This window comes from Callithrix jacchus, chromosome 14 (assembly GCF_049354715.1).
Source record: "Callithrix jacchus isolate 240 chromosome 14, calJac240_pri, whole genome shotgun sequence".
NCBI classification, from domain to species: Eukaryota; Metazoa; Chordata; class Mammalia; order Primates; family Cebidae; genus Callithrix; species Callithrix jacchus.
The window spans coordinates 42,084,235-42,106,881 of record NC_133515.1 but is presented as its reverse complement, the minus strand read 5'-3'; the positions used below and the strand labels follow the sequence as shown (position 1 = coordinate 42,106,881).

At 40.9% G+C, this 22,647-nt stretch overlaps 1 pseudogene; it reads right to left on the bottom strand.

Annotated features, from left to right (window-relative positions):
• Window positions 1–7,542: 7,542 nt before the first annotated feature.
• LOC100394608 (ATP-binding cassette sub-family B member 10, mitochondrial pseudogene) lies at window positions 7,543–10,919 on the bottom strand (annotated as a pseudogene).
• Between the last annotated feature and the right edge of the window lie 11,728 nt (window positions 10,920–22,647).

Below are 22,647 nucleotides of genomic sequence, written 5' to 3'. Positions count from 1 at the left end.
CCAAGCCTTGATCTTGCATTTTTCCAGTCATGGGTATGACTTTCTGTCAACTTCCAGAGTAGGGGTCTTTTCCATGTCGTGACTTTTGGAAAACGGACTCTGCTCATGAGAAGCAAACACCAGGGAGGTAGAAGACAGGGCTGACTGCAGAGCTTCCCTCTTCTAGCCTTTGTTCACAATTCTGTTGCCCATAGTTTGTTACCTCTGACTCCTTGGGCCACACAGACATCCTGCCATCCTGCTCTTTTATACGTGAGAAGCATTCAGGGTGCTTTCTTTCTTCTCATGTAAAAGGATCCAGTGTGGCAGTTACTTATAGCCTCCTCTCCATTGCAAACAGCCACTGTGGAATCTTGGGCCTTTAGAATTCCCTGTTGGCCATGCTTGGGTGCAAGGGCCAGGCAAAATGAAGGGTTGAAGAATTTAGTGGAGAACAGGGAATAGGCCAGTTGAGTGACAGAAACAAAGAGATTTGTGTGGCTTTTTTGGTTTCTGTGGGAAACAATGACACACCCTTATTTTGTATTAACAGAACAGATAATTCAGTACTTTGTACGTAGCTAGATAGTCCAGAAACTTCCATGACTTTTGTACACTGAAGAAAATAATCATAATATATTTTCCATTTTGTTTTATGTTATATTGCCTCATTTATTTCATTCCTTAATCTGTCTATAGACTGCAGATTTATTTTATTATTTTTATTTATTTATTTATTTATTTTTGATACAGTGTTTCCTGCTTGTGTCCCAGGCTGGAGTGCAGTGGCAGGATCTCGGCTCATTGAAACCTGCACCTCCTGGGTTCAAGCGATTCTCCTGCCTCAGCCTTCTGAGTAGCTGGGATTACAGGTGCCCGCCACCATGCCTGACTAAATTTTGTATTTTTAGTAGAGATAAGGTTTCACCATGTTGGCTCCTGACCTCGGGTTATCTGCCCACCTCAGCCTCCCAAAGTGCTGGGATTATAGGTGTGAGCCACCATGCCCGACCTGTAGGTTGCTTTTAAATGCCCCGGTTGTTCTACATGTTTTTTCCCTGTCATATTTTTAAGGAATACAACATTGCAAGACATAGTGCACGTTTTTCTCATAATGGTTGTTTCTTTTGAGACATCGTGAACTATCTTGGCCTGATAGGTTTTGTGGAGGAAATCAAAAGGGGTGTGTGAAAAAGGCACTGTGGTGAGTTGTGCTGTGCGCTAAAGCAAAGAAAGAGATGTCTGCAGTCAGCTCAAGTTGACCTGGATTACCTTGGTTTTTGTTTTCCTAGTTAGTGCTTTTCTCACTAACTTCTCTTATGACTGTGATAAATGAGTTAGGGCTGAGTTGCTGGTGATTTCTGTGTGGAATAAGCTGGTTTAGGGGAGGAAATCTAAGGATATAATATTTTTTCTTGGTTGTAGGCTATTAGAGATACCTGAATTGATCTTTTTTTTTTCTTGAGTTGGAGTCTCCCTCTGTCACCCAGGCTGGAGGTCAGTGGTGTGATCTTGGTTCACTGCAACCTCCGCCTCCTGCGTTCAACCATTCTCCTGCCTCAGCCTCCCAAGTATCCTGGACTACAGGTGTGATCCACCACATCTGGCTAATTTTGGGGCTATGTTTTGTATTTTTAGTTTCACAGCTTTTTACTATGTTGGCCAGGCTGGTCTCAAACTCCTAACCTCGAGTGATGTGCCCACCTTGGCCTCCCAAAGTGCTGGCATTACCGGCTGGGATCACTGGGCCCGGCCAGAATATGTTATAATTAATGTCAAATTTGAATGTGGACTGTGTTCAGTGGCTCATACCTGTAATCCCAGAACTTTGGGAGGGCAGAGCTCTGCGTGGGTGGCTTCTGAGTCTCTTTCGGTCTAGGGTCTTATCCTGGCACTTGGGGCACCGGACTGGCTTTTGGCCGGCTTGGCATTGGGTGGGCGGCTTCTTAGGACCCACATGAGCCAATGGCACCATCCCCACAGTGGCTGGGGTTTGGGATGCGACTTTTCTGGATGCTCCTCGTCCACAAAGAAGAGAGGAAACCACATCTCGGAAAGATAATATGTCTTGGTCCCTTGGCATGGCCTTTCCAGCTCATGGCTTCTGGGTGTGGGCTTCATCTTTTGTGGTCTCTGTGTCTCATTTTTGCTGTCACAAGCTTGGCTTGTCCGCCCCTTGCTTTGAGGCTTTGACCCTCTTCGCCACCTGCTATAGCTGAAAGGGGCAATGTCTGTGATATCCTGTCATTTCTCCTTATTCTTGTAAAAGCGAGGTTCTGGCCATTGCTCTTAGGTAAAAAATACGGAAGAATTGCTTTAAGGCGGGACTGTTACTTTTGGGGACACTCCTTAATTCCCAAAATAGAACCTCCTCAAATCCTTGTTACTTGGCATGGAAATTGTAATGATTTGAGAATCCAGCAGTAGTAGCCCCCTAAGATCTCACATGGAAAGTTGGTTTGTACTGTTTTCAGAAATCACAAAAAGCATACGCTGTTAGGTCCTAACAGGCTTCATTTGAAATATATTCCTTTATACGTACAAATGATTAATTTTGAGACTTTGCACATATGTGCAGTGAACTCTTTTCACTCCTTGAGACCATGCTTCACCATCTCATACCTCAGTAAATCCTCTTCATATTATGTCCTATCTTTTGACTGTCACCTTCTGTCAGCCCCCTAATACAGGTCTTGCCTGACCTGTTGCAATTGGGTTCTAATTACTGCATCTCCTGTTTGTTTTCTTTCAATCTGTTCTTGTTTTATTTTTGTTGTTGTTGTTTTGTTTTGTTTTTGAGACGAAGTTTCGCTCTTGTCCCTCAGGCTGGATTGCAATGGCCTGATCTCGGCTCACCCCAAGCTCCGTCTCTCTGATACAAGCAATTCTCCTGCCTCCGACTCCCAGATTGATGGGCTACCTAGTCAGAGACACAAACTTTGCAAAGATAAACTGCATGTTTCTTCTTTAATTCCCAATATAATGTTTTAAAAGTATGGTGTAAGAAATACTGCGGTGTAATGTGAAAAATATTAGACTTGATTCTAGTCTTGTGCTGTTTGCCTGCTTTGACTTGCATCTCCAAGCCTTGCCTTTTTGTGGTGAAGTTTGAAGAGTGCTATTTACCTGAGTACTTCACAGGGCACATAGACCTGTGGCATGTGTGGAGCACCGAACGAGAGAAGGAATGGAAACTCTTTGGGAAGTTGAGTACTATGGAAACTGTCCTTACTCTTCCAGTATCAAGAGGGAAGGCATTTCGTTAGTTTCATTCAGAAACAAATTTCATTCTTCTCATAGCCTGTTGTTGCTTTCACTCCCTTTTTGTATAATTAAATTAATTATTCATGGACATTCTTTTTGTAGATAGATGGGTTTGTCTGATTGCTGATTTAGATGTTTATATATATATATAAACATATATTAATATATATAAATATATATTATGTATATATATTTTTACTTCACAGTCAAAAACTGCAATTAAGCTGTTAGTATCTTACCAGGCCTGTAGTTTACATCACTGAATCTAACTGGGACTATGCCAAGTTTCCCAGAAGCAATGAATTTTGGCATTGTGTTTAGTGATTCTTTATAGTATGTTCCTAAAAAAAAAAAGAATTCCTCTTCAGAGTTAATCATTTTCAAGGCAGTGTAATGTTACACACTTTTATGTGTACTTCAGTTGTTTAACCCTGTATTTTCTTTTTTATAGACAAAATTATTGCTATCTGCTGTACCCATGGGTTAAACAGGACTGGCTACCTCATTTGCAGGTAAGTTGCTTACCCCAGCGGGAGACCATTTTAAAGTTGTTTTTGTCTGTTTACAATGGTAATGTAAACCTGTTGTAAAAAATGCAACCAATCTAGAAACACATGAAGTAGAAGGCAGTCTTGATCTCACTCAGTGATTACCACCATTAATAATTTAGTACACATCTTTTCAGACTCTAAAAATGCAGATACAAATGGACACATGATTGAATGGTGTAATAGTTAGACATTCTGTTTTTTAATATGTGATAGACATCTTTCTTTGGAAGTACTTGGACCCCTCATTCTTTTTAAGGGCTGTTTTCCTTTGCATACCGATGAACACCAAAGTCAGAAATTTTTGATATTATAAAAAACATTGACATCATGAACATTTCTATATAACCATTTTTGAATACATATGTCATAGCCCCAGAGGTAATTTCATTCAAATTAGAATTTCTGAATCAAATCATATATGTCCTTACGCTTTTCATGGATGTTGCCTCATTGTACTGATTTATATTTGTTCATTCAGAAAATATCTCCTGAGCATCTGTTATGTGTAGGCACTGTGCTGGGTGCTAGCAAAGAGACTTCAGCTGCCCTGTGCCTCCTAACAGTCTAGGGAGGGAGTCGATATTAAGGTATCACACAAATACCTGTAGAATTACAACTCTGGCAAGTGCTGAGGAGGAGAGGGATGTGGTACAATGAGAGCTTAGAACAGGGAGGATTTAACTTCAACAAGAGGACTAGAGGTTTCCGTGAGTAGGTATGAGCTGATATTTTCTTAGGATTTTTCTATCTGTGTCTGTAAGTTGAAATAGGACCTTTTTTGAAAAAAACTTGATTATTTTTCTTTTCATACATATTAATGACCCAAATTATGTTGTTTTGTTAGATATTTGATTGATGTAGAAGGCATGCGGCCAGATGATGCAATTGAATGTAAATATGAGGGTTGTCACTATTTTTCCCTTTTTATAAAAGTTAAAGGTGGAAATGTAGAAGAATTCTCAAATTTTGGAAACAAAGTTTGTAATTCATTTGTTCCAATATAAGATGGTCTTGCCCAAAAGTCTGTAGAAGTCTGTGGAAGTAGTGAGATATCACAGCCTGAATAGTGCATTTCAACCTAATTTACTTTTTCTGGGAAAGATTTGCTTTTCGTACCATTATTTCTAACAGTTTATCCACTCCTCAGTGTTCAATAGGTGCCAGGGACATTGCTTAGAAAGAAAAAACTACATTGAAGACCTTCAGAATAGTCCTATCAGAAAGTCTTCTTTATTTATTTGTTTATTTACTTAGTTACTTACCTGCTTACTTACTTATCTGAGATGGATTCTTGCTCTGTCACCCAGGCTGGAGTGCAGTGGCACAATCTTGGCTCACTGAAACCTCTGCTTCCCGGGTTCAAACAGTTCTCCTGCCCCAGCCTCCCAAGCAGCTGGGGTTACAGGCATGCACCACCATGCATGGCTAATTTTTGTATTTATTTTAGTGGAGACGGAGTTTCACCATGTTAGCCAGGCTGGTCTGGAACCCCTGACCTCATGATCTGCTCGCCTTGGCCTCCCAAAGTGTTGGAATTACAGGCGTGCGCCACAACGCCCGTAATTCTTGTGTTTTATATGTGAGATTTGTACGTCAAGGAGATCTCTTTTTACATAATTTAGATTGCATATATCCCTTCTTCTGGTACCTTGTTCATTTGTTGTGGGTGACATAAACAAATAAAAATGGAAGAAGGAAGAAATTGTTATTTTCATAAGCCAAAATATAGTCACTAAATGAACTACTACATTTGGGAACCAGTAATATTGTGTGGAAATATTCTCATTAAGGAATTGGAATTCCGGTGTACCCAGGTCAAGTGGTTTTGAAGACTCAGCACATTTCATGCAGCCAGTCCACCCCATGAATTAGCCTGTTAAACAAAGCCCTAGGTGTAATCTACATGGGATCCAGGGTCACTCAACTCTTCAGCATTTCCACGTTCAGACCCCAAGTTTGCAACGAGTCAGGTGCCTCTCTCTGCTTTCCTTTTCCTAGAATTGAGGAAAAGGTAATTAATGAAAACACATAATATGGATGAGGAATTCTTGCTGATAAGTTTGAACCAGGAGATACTGTTCTGCTCTGTATTTTGCATTTAGCCCTGGAAAAATCACTTACAGAACAGGGAATATGTGACTTTTCAGAGGCAAATGGGAAAGGGACTTAGACATTTTCATTGATTTTTCACTGAAGCCAAGAGTTTGATGTGGCTATCTGAAAGGATCTTATATTCTTAGGCTATGTTAACGTGATAATGGCTTTTAGATCAGGAAGGTTGTTACTTAGAGAGTTAATATGAACTATAAGAAAAGTAATAAAATCCTAGTAGAGAAATTGCAAAGGATCTGAACAGATAAACAACAAAAGTATTTTCACTTGGAAAATGGGGAAAACCTCAGTATGGTTAAAGTGGTACATTAGTATGAGTTCTCCAGAATCATAGAACCTGTTGGATGATGGCTGGCTGGCTGGCTGGCTGGCTGGCTGGCTGGCTGACTGGCTGGCTGGCTGGCTGGGTGGATGGATGGATGGGCCGGTGGGTTGGTGGGTGGGTGGGTATGTGGTGGGGCTTTTTTATTAGGGGAATTAGCTTATGCACTTAGGAAGGCTGAGAGGTTTCACAGTAGGCTCTCTGCAAGCTAGAGAACTAGGGAAGCTGGTAACATTCAGTCCAAGTCAGAAAGCCTCAGAACCAGAGAAGCTGGTGGAGTAACTCTCAGTCCAAGGCTGAAGGCCTGGAAATCTGGTAAGGGTTGGAGAACACTGGTGTGAGTCCTCAAGTCCAAAGGCCAGGAAGCCTAGGGTTCTGATGTCCAAGAGTAGGAGAAGGTAGGGTATTCCAGCTCTAGGAGAGAGCACAATTTGCCTTTCCTCTGCCTTTTGTTCTATCCAGGCCTCCGGCCTATTGGATGGTACCTACCCATGTTGAGGGTGTATCCTCCCACTCAGTCCACCCACTCACACACCAGTATCCTCTGGAAACACCCTCACAGACACTCCCAGAAATAGTACTTCACCAGCTATCTAGGTATCTCTTAATCCAGTTAGGTTGACACCTAAAATTAACCATCACAAATAGCAAGGTGATGTTTTGTAGACAGAGTCTCACTCTGTTGCTGAGGCTGTAGTGCAGTGCACGCTGCTGACTCACTGCAACTGCCACTTCCCAGGTTCAAGCAATTCTCCTGCCTCAGCCTCCCGAGTAGCTGGGATTGCAGGCACCTGGCACCACGCCTGGCTAATTTTTATATTTTACTAGAGATGGGGGTTTCACCATGTTGGTTAGGCTGGTCTGGAGCTCCTGACCTCAGGTGATCTACCAGCCTTGGCCTCCCAAAGTGCTGGGATTACAGGCATAAGCCACTGTCCCTGGCCAGTTTAGCAGCTGTTTTTTTTTTTTTAAGTTCACTATAAATTTTAATCAATGATTAAAATATTACCTAAAGATATATTGAACATCATGTATCAGAAAATAAAACATAATAATGAAATGCAATTTTGTAAACACTTCTGTGGTACAAGGATTATTTTTTTCAGATTCAACCTTGTAATTATGTTTTGTTTCCTTTCTGAATATCACACTTTATAAAGAACACAAGTAGAACTTGTTAAAATGATTGTCACAGATATACTGTTTACTAATTCAAAGAATACTACATTCATTCATTCATATCAATTTTATTCATTAGTAAATTATGAAGAATGAAATATAATATTCCATGTTTTTCATGAAATAGTGGTTTCGCCTTCCAGTCTAATCAGGGAACTAATAAATGCTTAGTTCATGGAAATACTTCCATTTTATTTACACTGACATAATTATCGGAGTCTAGCCTCATCAGTGGAGAAAAAGCACTTTTTCTAAAGGCAACAGCAAATTAACAGCACTGATACAAAATATAGCAAATTCAATGGTTATCAGCATTGCTTTAGGAATTTTGAGACTAAATAAAACTATAACTCTAAATAAAAGGGCTTATTAATGTCTTCTTTTCAGGAGAGTGATCCATTCTGAAGGTTTTTTGTTATTCTGTTGAATAGGAAGAACTTCCAAACTTAAATGTCTTAAGGCTAAATGTTAGTTATAGTCCTCAGATTTTAGCCTTATTAATGAAATTCTAAAAGTATTATAAAAAACGAAGATTCAATTTGTCTTGGAATTATAAATTTGTAACAGATATTTTTCAAAATACATGCCTTCAAACAACTTAAATGCAAAATTCATTCATTCTTAATACCTAACCGTTAGTGCCTTGCTTCCCAAAAGTACTCATACAAACATGTGAATTTAAAAAACATGTTTTTCTCTTTAAAAGATGCAGCTTCTGCCCTTTTAAAAACGCGTCAGGCTTTCATGTGCCAAAATGTTGAAAACTGCACATACTCAAACATAGTTCCCATAGGAACACATATTCCTCAACTCTCACACCTTTGAAGACACAGGAGATGGGTAACATAAATGTTCCCTTCTTTCCAGCTGACTTTAACTAGTGAACCAGGTTTGCTTCATGAGATTATCAGAATAAAATAAAGGGTTAAATTTTCATTTTCCATTACTTTTCCTAGTAAAATTAGACTTAAAGCAGGTGGAATACTACCAGAAGAATTACACAGTGATTGGTAAACTAGCCTAAAATAATCAGGCTTTTTATTTGTAAGTCCCTTTTAAAAGTTGTCATTTGACAATAACTTCAATCTTTAACAGCAAGGGAAAGAAAATGAGATGCCATGCTATATTCATTAAAATATTTCACAATGAAAGAAAATACAAAACCTGAAAATAACTTCAGTGCTATAGACATTTAAAAAGTTGCAATTATTAAAACTCTGAATAAAAAGACCTTGAGAACAGGTACATTTCAAAATATTATTTTACATACTTTGGAAAAATAGGTGTTTTTCAAATAACCTGTTACATAGTTTACATATTTCATATAGTCTTTCGGGTTTTTTTTTTCCTGCATCACTCTTTTGTATTAAAGTCTTTCATATTGTTTACCAATAATCGCTTCTTTATGCTGATATAAAACTTTGTTTGTTCATTAGTTTTCTGTATATCCCATTTGGTTTTGAAAGCAGTTCTTCATGTTTTCCATATTCAGTAATTTTTCTTTGGTTAAGAACAGCAACCACATTAGCATTCTTAATGGTGGAGAGAAGATGGGCAGTAATTAACACTGTTCTTCCATCCATCAGTCGATCTAGAGCTTCTTGAACAAGGTACTCATTTCAGCATCCAGTGCACTGGCTGCCTCATCTAAGAGAAGAATTTTGGGATTCTTAAGCAGGGCACGGGCAATTGCAATCCACTGTTTCTGCCCACCTGAAAGGAGGATACCCTTTTCTCCAACCACAGTGTTGAACCCTTGGGGGAACTTCCGGATGAAGGCCACTGCATCGGCCACTTCAGCCACTCTCTGGACTTGCTCAGCGGTCACAGAGGAAGGGTTGTCAGCGCCATAAGCAATGTTCTCAGAGATAGAGTAAGAAAACAAAATGGGTTCCTGACTCACTGTCCCAATCTTGGATCTCAGCCACACTGGGTTTAGCTGACATGGCCATCAAGACTGATAGTTACGGACACAGGGTCGTACAACCTCAGCAGGAGCGAAAGCACTGTTGATTTGCCAGAACCACTTGGGCCAACCAGTGCTGTGACAGATCCTGACGGAATGGAAAGGCTGAAATCCTGAAACATGGGCATGTCTGGGCGAGCCGGATAGGTAAAATGCACGTTCTTAAATTCCAAAGTACCCTGGAAGCTTTTCTCATTTAAGAGGACCCCCTCATTAAAAGGAAGCTTGGGCTCTCTCTCCAGGAGCTCCCAGAGGTGCCCCTCGGCGCCCAGTCCTTTCATCAGCTCCGAGTAAAAAGAGCTCAGACCTCCAATGCTTACTCCAACCCAGAAAGCATACATTAGGAAGGAAGAGAGTTCACCCACTGTCATGCGGGCACTATCCATCAGCAGCCCTCCTTTGTACAGGACAGAAAGCACGATCAGGTTTCCAGAGAGCCCAGTCGCTCCAAAGAAGCCAGCCCGAGCGAATGCCTCTTTCCTTGCTAACTGCATCACATAGTCCACTTTGCTGGTATATTTCTCTATTTCAGTCATTTCTTTCCCAAAACCTCGAACAGTTCTTACATTTCCAATACGTTTCTCAGCTAGCTGAGTGGCTTGTGCCATGGAATCCTGGGTGACTTTGGTCAGTTTCCGTAGATATCGTCCATCAATTACGGCAATGATTGACACTGGAGGTACCAAGCTCAAAACAAAGGTAGCCAGATTAGGTGAGACAAAAAGCATCATACTGACACCTACAGAAGCCTGGGCCCCAGCCCTGAGGCCATCTGAGAGGTTTTCAGTCACTGAGCGCCCGAGGAGTGCAGTGTCTGATGAGAGGCGGTTAATCAACTCTCCTGTGCCGATCTTGACAAAGAAAGCAACCTCCTGCCTCAGAATGGAGGAGAATAATGAAGTTCTCCGCCTACTCCCAATGCGCTGACCTGAAGTTTGCATGAGGTAGACACGGATGGCATTGGCAGCACCACACAGAAACACATCACTGAGCCCAAGGCAGAGGTGGGTCAGGTTATCGCTGTAGTCCACAGTGGGGTTGGTATAGATGACATCGATGATCTTCCCCAGGAAGAAAGGGGCTGACATGGAGATAACACTGGACATCGTGAGAAATCCAACCGCAGCTGCCAGCCTCCAGCGCTCAGGGTACGCCAGCCCCAGGAGCTTCCCGAGTGGCCGGCCGCTGCAGGGCGCAGCTTCCTGTCGTCCCCGGGAGGCGCTGCCGTCCTGGGCCGCTAGGCCTCTCTCCCCGCCCAAGCAGTGGCTGCGGGACCGCGCGGGAACCCTGCGCGCGGGAGCCGAGGAGCGCCCGGCCTGGCGAACGCCCCGCACCTGCAGCTGCCGGGGGCCCGAGTCCAAAGCCCCAACCAAGAGCCGCGCGAGGCCCGCGCCGCCCCGACCCCCGCCCCGGCCGCAGCTCCTCCAGCGGTGCGCGGCTCCAAAGCCCCCGAGCAGGGCTTGCCCCGCGCCCTACAGCCGCGCCGGCCTCAGGCCAGTGAGAGGCGATAGGGACCTGGGGGCCCGGCAAGCGGGGGCCCACACGCAGGCTACCGGTAGGAGCCGCCCTGGAGCGGCCGGGACCGTTGGCGGGAGGAGCCGCACCGGCCAAGCAGGAGGGCAGTGCAGGGCGCCGCGTCCGAACCGTACGCCTCAGCCTGTCGCCAGGAGCGCGCAAAGCCGGAGGACCCTCCAGGCCAGGCCCCGAGTAAGGCTAGCAGCTGTTTTTGATAAGCACTCTAGTGTAGTGGTTGTCAGGCTGAACCTGGTTTTGCATCTGGGCTCTGTCACCTGCTTTGTGATCTTGGGTAAGATACTTAGTCCATCTACATTCCCGTTTTTCCATCAGTCAGATGGAGATTTTAGTAATATATACCCCATAGTGGTTACTGTTGACAGTTAACATGAATTTAAACAGTGTAGCATATTGTAAACACTTTCAAAAGTACGTTGGCATTTTTAGGCCATGTGTTTTGGCTCAGCACTTAGGGCGGCCAAGGTGGGAGGACTGCTTGAGCACAGGAGTTGGAGACCAACCTGGGCAACATGTTGGAACCCTGTTTGTTTGTGTTTCTTTTTTGAGTCGGATTTTTACTCTTGTTGCCCGATCTGGAGTGCAGTGGCTCAAGGCTAGGCTCACCGCGACCTCCACCTCCGGTTCTAAGCAATTCTCCTGCCTCAGCTTCCCGAGTCGCTGGGATTATAGGCATGTACCACCCGCTGTGCACAGCTAATTTTGTATTTTTAGTAGAGACGGGGTTTCTCCATGTCAGTCAGGCTGGTCTCTTGGCCTCAGGTGATCTACCCGCCTCAGCATCCCAAAGTGCTGGGATTACAGGTGTGAACCACCCTTCCTGGCCTGGAACCCTGTTTTTATATAAAAAGAAAGAAAAATTTTAAAAAATGGACTTTTCTTTTAAGGTTTTATTGTTTTGTTTTGTTTTTGAGACGCAGTCTCATTCAGCTCCCTGGGCTGGAGTGCAAAAGCACATTCTCGACTCATTGCAACCTCCACCTCTCAGGTTCAAGAGATTCTGCAGTCTCAGCCTCCTGAGTACTTGGGATTATAGGCGTGCAGCACCACGTCCGGCTAATTTTTTTTGTTTTTTGTATTTTTAGTAGATATGGGTCCTGATTACAAAAAATACAAAAATTAACTGGGCATGGTGGTGCGTGCTTGTGGTCTCTGCTGCTCAAGAGGCTGAGGTGGGAGGATCGATTGAGCCCAGGAGGTCAAGGCTGCAGTGGGCCATGATCATACCCCTGCACTCCAGCCTGGGCCACAGAGCGAGACCCTGTCTCCAAAAAAAAAAAAAAAAAGAAAAGGTGTTGGAAGTACAGGGAGTTTTCAGGGAGGTGAAGCTATTTTGTATGGTACTATAAGGGTAGAAACATGTCATTATAGATAGATCAAAACCCATAAAAGGGTTTCCTATATGGTAACATATTTCACAACAATCCTCTGCTGATGAAGTAGCAGTAGTACTAATATCTCTTCTTGAGTGCTTATTCTGCCCTAGCTCAGAGGATAGATGGTTACAACTAATAAATAATTCTATAGATAATGAAGCAGCTCAGAAAAAGAGAATCAAAACTTGAACTAAGTTCTTTCGCTTTTTTGTGGCAAAATATGCATAACATAATATGTACATATAATGCACAACACAGAATGAATCATGCATACCTAAACTCTAGACTTTGGTGATAATGATGTATCAAAGTTGGTTCTTCAGTTGTAGCAAATGCACCACACTGGTATGGAATGTGGATAGTGGGGAGTCTGGGTGGTGTGGGGGAGGGAAGGTACATGTGGGAAGTGTTGTTTTCGCTCAGTTTTGCTGTGAACCTAAAATTGCTCTGAAAACTAGTGTATTTTTTAAAAAGTACGTTGCTGGCACCTGAACAGCCAGACAGATTGATGGATCAGAGCACAAAGTTCGAAAATAAGCCAAATACATTAAAGAATATTTAGCAATGAAGTCCATCCTTCCTATATGTAGACATGTAAGAAATATTTATTTGTGAGGCTGAGACAGGATTGCTTGAGTTCAGGAGTTTGAGATGAGCCTGGGCAAAATGACAAGATGACAAGACCCTATCTCATTTTTTGTTTTTGTTTTTGAGACAGATTCTGGCTCTGTTGCCAAGCTGGAATGCAATGGTGCAATCTCAGCTCACCGCAACTTCCACCTCCCAGGTTCAAGTGATTCTCCTGCCTCAGCCTCCTGAGTAACTGGGACTACAGGCACATGCCACCAGACTAGGCTATTTTTTGTTTTATTTTTTATTTTATTTTTTTTTAGTAGAGACAGGCTTTCACCATGTTGGCTGGGATGGTCTTATCTCTTGACCTTGTGACCCGCCTTGGCATCTGAAAGTGCTGGGATTACAGGCGAGAGCCACCGCATCCAGCCAACCCTATCTCTTAAAAAAAAAAAAAAAAAATCCAGGCGTGGTGGTTCATGCCTGTAGTCCCAGCTACTTGGGAGGCTGGGGTGGGAGAATTGCTTGAGTCCCAGAAGTGGAGGCTACAGTGAGCCATATTTGTGCCATTGCACTCCAGCCTGGATGACACAGCAACACCCTGTTTCAAAACAAAAGAAATACTGATAAGCACCAAATATGATAGGCACTCCACTTGGAGCTGGAGCTAAAGTGGTGATTAAAATCTGGGAGTTTACAGTCTGATTAGGAGACTTAACATAAAACAAATACAAAAATAAATATATTGAAGTGGGCTTAGTTTTTTCTTTGTGATCACTCTGGAAGAAAAGATCCTCCATTTTAGGAGAATGGAAACTTTCCTTTGAATCTCATTGTGTGTTAGCATCACAGGACTTGAATAAACGCCTAATATAATACAGGATTTTAAGCACATATTTGCTCTGATTTCTTTCTCTCTCACAGAGTTTTGAAAAGAAACTTGCGCCAGAAGAATGCTTTTCCCCTTTGAATCTTTGTAACAAAATCTGAGAACAAAATGAAGAACTTGGACTGATTCTTGATCTAACATATACTCAACGCTATTATAAACCAGAGGTAAGTAGAGCCCTCAATAGAAAAGTTCTTTATTCTGATATAAAAATAATTTATAGTAATTCAGTAATAATTCAGTAATCATCTTGTGCTAATGTGAAGCCTGGCCTTCTTTGATGGGTAGTAAGGTTAAAAGAAAACCAAGTGATTTCCTTAGTTACATGTTTTTAATTACTGTCTAAAATGAAATTGAAGACATGAAATGAACTAAAATATTTGGCAGTAGGCTGTGCGTGTGCCTAAGAAATTCTATAAACTTCCATATTCTATATTTTGAAAATGAAGTAAACTTGCTAATACTAGCAGCGGCCTGAGGAAAGAAAGGAATATCCGATATGTCTTAGCACTTATTTTAAGCAGTTGCTCACACATGTGTAAGCATCATGATAGAAGACAATTCTCTAAGTTTATGATTTCTTTTCCAGTATGTGTTGATACAATACAAAGATTCATATATTCTGTTTGCCCCATTTAGCATGTTGCTGTGAAGGAGTGATCCTTCTTCTGACCAGTTCCATGGCTTTTGGAAGCAATAACATCTAATCATATTTAACATTTGTACAGCAGTCTGCCATTTAAAAAGTACTTTTGGCTGGGTGTGGTGGCTCACTATTGTAATCCCAGCATGTTAGGAGGCTAAGGCGGATAGATCACCTCAGGTCAGGAGTTCGAGACCAGCCAATGTGGTGAACCCCATCTCTGTTAAAAATTCAAAAAAATTAGCCGCATATGGTGGCACACACCTGTAATCCCATCTATTAGTGAGGCTGAGGCAAGAGAATTGCTTGTGCCTGGGAAGCTGAGGTTGCAGTGAGCCAAGATCATGCCACTGCACAACATCCTGGGCATCAGAGCAAGACTCCATCTCAAAAAAAAAAAAAAAAGTACTTTTACATGTATTAGCTTATCTAATCCACGGAACAATCCTGTGCCGATGAAGTAGCAGTTGTACTAACATCTTCTGTTGAGTGCTTTTTCTGTGCTAAACTCAGAGGAGAAATAGTTACAATTAATACATAATTTTACAGAAGATAAAACAGGCTCAACAAAGGATGACTTAAAACCTAAATTTAGTTCTTTCTCTTTTTTTTTAAAGTGAGGCACAAATTGAGGCCCTGTCTTTGGAGGTTGGAGCTTCTTAGATTGTCTCCTGAGTCCTTTTGATCCAATCCTAGTAACCTTTGATCACTCTTTTTTTGCTATTTATATGAAAAAATATTCCAGGCTTATCTTGTACATTTCCTGCCCCACTGTGAACTCAGCCATTTTCCCAAGGAGCTTTTGATTACTTTTTGGTTGGAATGATATTTAGAGATTACAGTCTGAGTCCTAGAGGTGCTCAGTGCTTCTACGGTCATTGTTTCCTGTGTTTCTCTGTGGACAGTGCTAGGAAATACGTTTGTTTGTAATGTAAGATACCTCCTGAGTTCATGCTGATACTCTCCATTTAAACTCAGAACTTCAGTTCTAAAAAAACTGAAAGCAAGGATTTAAACAAATACTTATACATCAGTATTCACAGCAGCATTTGTCAAATGGCCAAAAGGTGGAAACAGCCCAAGTGTCCATCAATACGTGAATGGATACACAAAACATAGTATATGCACACAATGGAATATTATTCAGCTAAAAAAAGAATAAATTGAATATATGCTACAATAGGATGAGCCTTAAAAATCATGCTTAGTGAAATAAGTCAGACACAGAAGGACACATATGTGATTCACTTGTATGAAGTACCTAGAATAGACAAATTCACAGAGACAGAAAACAGACTAAAGGATCTAAGATGTGGGGAGAAAAGGGAATTATGGTTTAATGGTTAAGAGTCTTTTTGTTGAGGATGATGAAAACATTTTGTGTATAGACAATGGTGATAGTTACACAATACTAGGAATGAAATGCCACTGAATGATACACTTTCCAATGGTTAAAATGATTTTCATGTAGCCTCTCTGTCTTTTGTCTTTATCTATATGTATCTGCTTTTCTCCCACCCAAGAATATCAGTTCTCAACAGTGCCTGGAATTCCTTCCATCTACGATTCAAATCCAAGTTCTTCTGACTCTGTTCTACTCTTCTACTTAAATCGTAGCTGCTTGATGCAGGCTCTGGCCCTTGAATTGTAAAATATTAAATGGAACTCTTTATGTAATTTATAGTTAAATATGCATTCATTCATATGGAATTTGCTTTCAGTTTTAGACATCTATTGACTATGGTGTAGTTTTACTGAAAATCAAGTGATACTTCCTGGTTGAAGCAGTGTTGGAAGAAATGGCTCTTTTATCAGAATTGCATATTCTGATATTGGCATATTAAGTTTATCATAATCTCTTGGCTTATATTCTGGGCCCCCTAATTACTCTTTAATTCTTTCTCTGCAAATGAAATAATACACATCTTGTATGGTTTTGCTTTATAAGATTTGCCAGCAACTGTTCCTTACCTAAAAATGTTTACAGTTGGGGATCAAGTGCCTTGATGATGAGACTATCTTTAAATTCAAACACACTGTTAATGCATTTTTGAAAGAAAATAAAGATAACAGCGAGTTTTTGTTCCACTTTTTGGAACTTTGGTGTGCTATGAATGGGGTTGGGAAATTTTTGGTATTTTTTTATAGTTGTAACCTTAGACCTGTTGTATTTAATAATGCTAAGGTGATGAAAATGTGAGCTGGTGCTAACAGGGTAAGATGATTAGGAATGGGACAGTCCCCTAGAAGCAAAACAAGAAGGAGTGCACCAGTGGAATTGCCCCTTTGTCATATATATTTAAGATATTTCTGCTGTTTTTCCACTTTGAGTACAGATGAGAAAGGTTACCATCACCTCTTATTCTTCATGAGGGATAATGTAAACCAAAGGTTGGTGCTTTCTTGTTCCTGCTTTAAGATTTACCTTACTCTGTTGAAAATAGAACCTAATAGCCTCTTTATCTTAAGGATCCAGTTGCCTTTTTCTGGCATCTACCTGCCAGAAAGAATGTGATACTTACCATATTTTAAGACTGAAGAAACGTTTGTGTTTGGAAAACAACTGACACCCACAGGACAAAGCCTTCATTTTGCCTTTTACAAATTTAGCTTGAGGAGTGTACACTCTATTACATTAATCTGACAGTAAATATTCCTTTTTAAAAAATGTGATGGAGTAGTGGAGACAGAATAGAGACAGAGGGGGGAAGATAGGGAATGGAAGGTGAGAGGTAGAGACTGGGTCAGTGGGTTTGAAGATAAAATTTCTCATTATAACCCAGTCAGTCACTTAATGTAGACACTAGCTTCTGATTATGTTAACAGATCTTCCTTGTTCAAAGATCTTCCCCTGTACTTTAACTTTAAAACTTGAGAGATTTGGCTTTCTCATTTGTATAAGTTGTTGTCACAGAAATACCACCTTTTAAGATATGAGAGTACAGCTGATGGCCTGTTCACTGCTTCCAGGCTCTTTTGTGTGAAACTTTTATATAGTACCTCATCTGTTCTGTGAGGGCTAGGAGATCCTTATGAACACATGAGAACACATTTGTAAATCTTAGTTGTTCACATGTTACACTGATCGTAGTCAGATGGATAGACTAGACTCCATGTTGGTCTTCTGCCTGAGCTGTGCTGGCTGGCTGAGTCTTGCAGTACCCACTTCCACAGCAGGCTTGGAATCTTGTTCATAATCCATTTGGCTACCTCTGCTATAAACAGTTCCCACAGACACCAGGCTCACTGATGAAAAGAGGACACTACACTCTCCACTGTCTTCTAGAACTGGTGGAGACTCAAAATAAATTGATGCAGTAAACACAGAGATCCTTTTAGATTTCTTGCTAGAGCATGAGGACACAGAGGTGTTAGCAGTCTTTGTTTTTTATCATAGCAGCTCACAGTTATCTAGGAAAATAAACATGTAGTGCATGTGGTTTAAGACTTGGATTATAGACAAAAAGACAGTTCCTTATAATTAAAGAATAAATTAATTACAGTGAGAATATAGAGGAGAGATTGATGATGGCCTCACTGGAGACAACATTCGAGCTGCAGGGACGAGAATTTTGCCAGGATGAGAAAAGTACAGCCCAGTTTTGGGGATTAGGTACAAGAGGCACAAAGCTTAAAGCCATGGAGAGGCAGCCTCATGTGTGACTGGCATGGAGTGAAAAGGCATGGAGTTCATATGTTCGTTTTCAACAAATAATTACATAACCTAAGTTGAAGACACTTCTAAAAAGTGGGAATAGAACAAAGTCCTTGCCCTTATATACTTTACATTCTAGTCAGGGAGAGAAATAAGCAAATACATATATGGAATACATATGGTGATAAGTGCTTTAGAGAATAACAAAACAGGATAAAGGGGTGAGGGAAGAGGTGAGTGATCAGGAAGGCCTCTTTATGAAGATGTCATTTGAGCAGAACCTTAAAGGAAGTAATGAATCAAGTCATTGGGTGTCTGGAGAGGAGTGTTCCAAGGCAGAGGGAATAGCAGTGCAAAGTCCCTGAGGCATGACTGTGCTAGGCATGTTTGAGGGGTGGTAAAGAGGCCAGTGTGGCTGGAGTGGCAGCAATGAGGGTCAGAGTGGGAGAAATGGGATCCAAGAGGTTAGGGGTGGGCAGAAGGGAGGAGGATCATATAGGCCCTTGTAAATCATACTTAGGATCATTGTGGACGTGGATCAGTTGGAAAGACAGATATCAGTTGATAAAGGATTCTAAATGCCATGCCAAGTGTGGCCATCATGCTATGCTAAATTAAGACTTTTAAGCAGAAACAACCCAGCCAGGCTTATGTTTTAGAAAGATAACATCTGCCATGTGGAGGATCAGTTGAGATAGAAGTAGGGAAAGTAGGGAGATTAATTTGTTGTAGTAATCCAGGCAGGCAATGATGAGTGGCTTCTTCGTTGTCATCGTCTTCTTCTTTTTTTTTTTTTTTTTTCAGACAAAGTCTTGCTCTGTTACCCAGGCTGGAGTGCAGTGGCATGATCTCAGCTCACTACAACCTCTGTTTCCCAGATTCAAGAGATTATCCTGCCTTAGTCTCCTGAGTAACTGGGATTACAGGTTCTTGCCACAACACCCAGCTAATGTTTTGTACTTTTAGTATAGACAGGGTTTCACCACATTGTCCAGGCTGGAAAGTGCTGAGATTACAGGCATGAGCCACCACACCTGGCTGATGAGTGCTTTCCTTACCATACGCTACCTAAAGTCACAGACACAGATTTTGCAAAGATAAACTACATGTTTTTTATTTAATTCCTCTTATAATGTGTTTTTAAAGGGTGGACTAAGAAATACTGTGGTGTAATGGGAAAAATATTAGACTTGATTCTAGTCTTGTGCTGTCTGCCTGCTTTGACTTGCATCTCCAAGCCTTGCCTTTTCATGGTGAAGTTTGAATAGTGTTATTTACCTGAGTACTTCACAGGGCACATAGACCTGTGGCATGTGTGGAGCACCAAATGAGAGAAGGAATGGAAGCTCTTTGGGAAGTCGAGTACTATGGAAACTGTCCTTACTATTCCAGTATCAAGAGGGAAGGCATTTCGTTAAGTTTCATTCAGAAACAAATTTCATTCTTCTCATAGCCTGTTGTTGCTTTCACTCCTTTTTTGTATAATTAAATTAATTACTGATTGGCATTCTATTTTTAGAAAGATGGGTTTGTCTCATTGCAGATTGAGCTGTTAGTATCTTTTTTTTTTTTTAAATTCACAGTCCAAAACTGCAGTTAAGCTGTTAGTGTCTTACCAAGACTGTAGTTTACATCATTAAGTCTAATTGGGACTATGCCAAGTTTCCCAGAAGCAGTGAATTTTGACATTCTGTTAGGTGATTCTTTATAGTATGTTCCTAAAAAAAAATTCCTCTTCAGAGTTATTCATTTTCAGGGCAGTGATAATGTTATACACTTGTGTATGCAATTCAGTTTCTTAACCCTGTATTTTCTTTTTACAGACAAACTTATTGGTGTCCACTGTACCCATGGGTTAAACAGGACTGGCTACCTCATTTGCAGGTAAGTTGCCGACCCCAGAGGGAGACCATTTTAAAGTTGTTTTTCTCTGTTTATAATAGTAATGTAAACCTCTTGAAAAAATGCAACCAATCTAGAAACATATGAAGTAGAAGGCAGTCTTGATCTCACCCAGCGATTACCACCATTAATAATTTAGTACACATCTTTTCAGACTCTAAAAATGCAGATACAAACATACATGTGATTGAATGTTGTAATACTTAGACATTCTGTTTTTTAATATGTGATAGACATCGTTTTTTGGAAGTAATTGGACTCCTCATTCTTTTTAAGAGCTGTTTTCCTTTGCATACCGATGAACACCAAAGTCAGAAATTTTTGATATTATAAAAAACACTGACATCGTGAACATTTCTATATAAACATTTTTGAATACATATGCCATAGCCCCAGAGGCAACTTCACTCAAAATAGAATTTCAGAATCAAATCGTATCTGTCCTTATGCTTTTCATGGATGTTGCCTCACTGTACTGATTTATATTTGTTCATTCAGAAAATATCTCCTGAGCTTCTGTTATGTGGAGGCACTGTGCTGGGTGCTAGCAAAGAGACTTCAGCTGCCCTGTGCCTCCTAACAGTATAGGGAGGGAGTAGATAGTAAGGAATCACACAAATGCCTATAGAATTACAACTCTGACAAGTGCTGAGGAGGAGAGGGACGTGGTACAATGAGAGCATAGAACAGGGAGGATTTGACTTCAACGAGAGGACTAGAGGTTTCCATAAGGAGGTCTGAGCAACCATCTGAAGTATGAGTTGGTGTCAACCAGATAGGACCGTTGTGGAGAGAATTGTAAACATTAAGGATCAGCAAAGCCCATGGAAAACATATACTGTGTTGGAGGAACTGGCCAGGGAGACTGGGCCATGGGGGAAGTATGGCATTAAAATGGAGATGGAAGTAGGGGTAGGAGCTAAAAACATGCAGAGTTACCTGTAAGGTTTTAGTCACTATCTTAAGAACAATAGAAAACCATTGAATTTTTTTTGTTGTTGGGGATGAGTGTGGGAAACATAATCAAATTTATATTATCAGCCTATCATTTTGCTGCTGAGTGGAGAATACACTGCAAAGAGAAAGAGTTAGAAGCAGGGAGACACATTAGGAGGTATCTGCAGGAATTAAGGCATAGTGGTGGAGTGGACCAGGGAATGTGGTCATTTTGGTGGAGAGATACAGACATATTCTAGAGATATTGAGGTAATACTGTTGTCAGGAAATGGTGGGGATTGAAGAGGAGAGTATGGAAGAAATGGCTGACAGTGATGGTGACTCCCAAGTTTCTGGTCCATTCTGTTGGTTATATGGTATTTTTTAAATATAATGTTAATATTTTTCCCAATTTGTGTTTTGTTTCTGATAACTGCTCTGTTGTATTAAGGAAGTCTCTTTCTATTTTTAGTATATAAAGCATTTGGATAAAAAGTCATTCCATATTCTCTTTCATTTTGTTTATTAAATTATAGGAATGTAAATAAATATGTAAATAGATCTTCTGAAGTTGGGTCATCCTTGCATTCTTGAAAAATGTCATTTTGTGTTCATGGTTTGTCATCTTTTAATAATTGCTGGATTTGATGTACTGATATTTTCTTAAGATTTTTATATCGGCCGGGCGTGGTGGCTCACGACTGTAATCCCAGCACTTTGGGAGGCCGAGGGGGGTGGATCATGAGGTCAAGAGATCGAGACCATCCTGGTCAACATGATGAAACCCCATCTCTAATAAAAATACAAAACATTAGCTGGGCACAGTGGCATGTGCCTGTAATCCCAACTACTCAGGAGGCTAAGGCAGGAGAATTGCCTGAACCCAGGAGGCGGAGGTTCCGGTGAGCCAAGATCATGCCATTGCACTCCAGCCTGGGTAACAAGAGCGAAACTCCGTCTAAAAAAAAAAAAGAAAGGATTTTTATATCTATTCTGTAAGTTGAAATAGGACCCTTTTTGAAAAATCTTGATTGTTTTTCTTTTCATATATATAAATGACCCAAATTATGTTGTTTTGTTAGATATTTGATTGATGTAGAAGGCATGAGGCCAGATGATGCAATTGAGTGTAAGTATGAGGATTGTCACTATTTTTCCCTTTTTATAAAAGTAAAGGTGGAAATGTAGAAAAGTTTGTCAAATTTTGGAAAAAAATTGTAATTCATGTGTTCCAATATAAGATAGTCTTGCCAAAAAGTCTATAGATGTCTATGGAAGTAGGGAGATATCACAGCCTGAATAGTGCATTTCAGCCTAATATACGTTTTCTGGGAAAAATTTGCTTTTTGTACAGTTGTTTTTAACAGGTTATCCACTTCTCAGTATTCAACACGTGCTGGGGACATTGCTTAGAAAGAAAAATCTCTTCACAATGGTCCTATCAGAAAGTCTTATTGATTAATCAATTGATTGATAGATTGATTGTTCTGAGATGGAGTCTCGCTCTGTCGCCCAGGCTGGAGTGCAGGGGCACCATCTTGGCTTACTGCAATCTCTGCCTCCGGATTCAAACAGTTCTCCTGCCTCAGCCTCCCAAGTAGCTGGGATTACAGGCATTCACCACCATGCATGGCTAATTTTTGTATTTTTTTTAGTAGAAACTGGGTTTCACCATGTTGGCCAGGCTGGGCTGGAACTCCTGACTGCGTGATCCACTCGTCTTGGCCTCCCAAAGTGTTGGGATTACAGGCATGAGTCACCGCGCCC